Here is a 2404-nt window from a genome sequence, read left to right on the forward strand (position 1 = left end):
CCCTTTCACTGTGTCATGGTCGATGCGGTGTAACGGATATGGGCCAATCCCAAACACTACTAGGTTGTTGAGTTTCTGGCACTGTGATCTGTCCTAACTTCGATTAATAGATCCCCGCTTGCCATTTTGGTGGCTTTGTAACCACTGCCAATGGCGTCAGTTAGGCATCTGGAGACCAAGAACGGTGAGATGTTGGTGGCTTTCTTTTCGGTGCTTTCGCAGTGAATGACGTGGTATTTGGGGAAGTTGTCTTTCTTTTCCACGAGGGAATCTCGGCTTACATCGGTGCGCCACCTTTCGGGGGGCGATCAATGGAGAAAGGGTTTGGTGATCCCATGAGAAGAGGTTGTTGTTCGGCAGCCATGCCAGCCGCCCACCATCGAGCCCAACGAGGGGACGCAGCGAGACACGGAAGGAAACGCGGACGTCAGCTGTACATGGCCACTATAACCAAATATGGTTTACCCTAGGTTGGATAACCACACAGGTTAACCCTTGCCGCCAGGAAAGTGAAATAAAGGAGAGAGAGGAGTAGACAGGAAAGATCAAATAAGAGAGAAAGACGAAGACGTGAGTGAGTAGAGAGAGAGAGATAGGAAAAGGCGACTGCCGATTTCCCCTGGGTGGGTCAGCCCAGGGGTGCCGTCTACGTGAAGCCGGGCCAAAGGGTGTGTTGCCTCTGCCGGGGGGCTTAAAGGTCCAATCACCCGGCGTCGGCTCAACCCCAGGATCCCCTTTTCCCGGACACGGCAAAGCCACGCACGGCTAGGCGTGGGAGGGGTCGAAACCCCCCGTTAGCTCGGGTCCGTGGTGTCGCTACACACCAACGCCTGCTTGCGCAGACGCCCCTGCGGGGAAGGACCCCCCTCCAGCCAATAGTATCGCCGTTTCATGATGACTCTGCGGCAGACTGCCTTTGTGCTGTGCTTAAAGGGGCCCTGCAATTTCCAAGTAGCCATGGAGTGGATTCACTATAGGAGCTTATTGCCTCATGAATTCACCACCGCAAAAACTTTTAGAATCCATTCAGTACGAGCGGAGTTACGAAGATTTGTCGCACGCTGCAATAGACCTTTTTCAAGCAATCCCAGAGCACTCCGCGGGCGCGCGTGTAGGTATTACCGAGCAGATGTATACCGGATGTAGCATTTAAGCGACATGCGAGTTATCACGTGCCGATATATGCAGTCAAAACGTGCTATCGTGAGCAATGTGAGCTGGAACACCGGATTCGTATTATTCAATGATTACTTGTTCACAAGCCACTATGGCATTTAATGCCATAGCAGCTCGTGACCGGGTTTAACCAAACTGTAGAGAGGTGTTACAGTGCTCAGGTATACAGCTGATTATTTGCTTTTAATTGACAAGTCACACGCTGTACAAAGAAGTGAGCGCATTCTAAATGTGCCCAAGAAAAAAGGGATGGGACTAGAATTCACTTGCGAGATGCCTTGCTCTGATAATTTGCAGTTTCTTGATACATGCTTTTAAGTTTCACTGCGGAGCATGTTTGCGGGCTGTATATCCCGCGTCAGCGAAATAGTTGTTTAATTTTGCGTCAGCGCAATCAAATATTGTTAAACGAGGATTGTAATGTCATGATTACGTGCGGCATTGGAAAAAAAACTTGCACACATAAGATGAGCAGTAGTTTCCAGCAAAGAGGCTGGATATCCTGCGTATCGTTGTATCGGTTTGCGAAAATCTGTTCACATGGCAAAGAAAGATTAATATGGACGCCTCCATCCGTAAATAATGAACGAACTAGAAATATTGCAGTTATTCCACATATGTATAAGAAGTCGCATGGCCTGAAGAACATAGGGAAGCGATGTGAGGGTGAATGTCGTGTTTGCCGCCCAAATAATCTTATAGTCGCATTAAGGTCGCAGGGGGTCTGCGGTGGGCAAAGAAAAATGCGGTCAGAGGCATGCCAATTGTTTTGTAAATTGTGTAGGAGTTAACCACAAATTTCTCTTTCATGTGTCCACACACGGCCACCTGGATCGGGGCGCGCGGCGGTGTTGCTCCGGCCGTCCATTCGGCGCGCGCCCCTTTGAAAAAATGTAATTGAGGTAGTTCAGCCGCGCGCCGCGACGCGGCGCTCTTCTACCCCCTTGGAAAAAGCGCTAGAAGGATGGAAAAAGCGCTAGAAGGTAGCAACATTGGATTTAATTTGTCACACAAACAGGTCGGCACGATGGTTGAGCAGAAGCTTCCAGGTCTATTTTATGCTGATGATATTGTCTTATTTGCGGACAGTCAAGATGATATACAGCGACTGGCAGATATATGCGGAAGGGAATGTGAGGCTCTAGGACTAGGATTTAGTGCAACAAAATGTGGATTGATGGTATTCAATGATCACGAAGACCATGCGGTCTTCATACAGGGCCAAAAA

The sequence above is a fragment of the Rhipicephalus sanguineus genome, unplaced genomic scaffold, assembly GCF_013339695.2.
Source record: "Rhipicephalus sanguineus isolate Rsan-2018 unplaced genomic scaffold, BIME_Rsan_1.4 Seq7885, whole genome shotgun sequence".
NCBI lineage: Eukaryota > Metazoa > Arthropoda > Arachnida > Ixodida > Ixodidae > Rhipicephalus > Rhipicephalus sanguineus.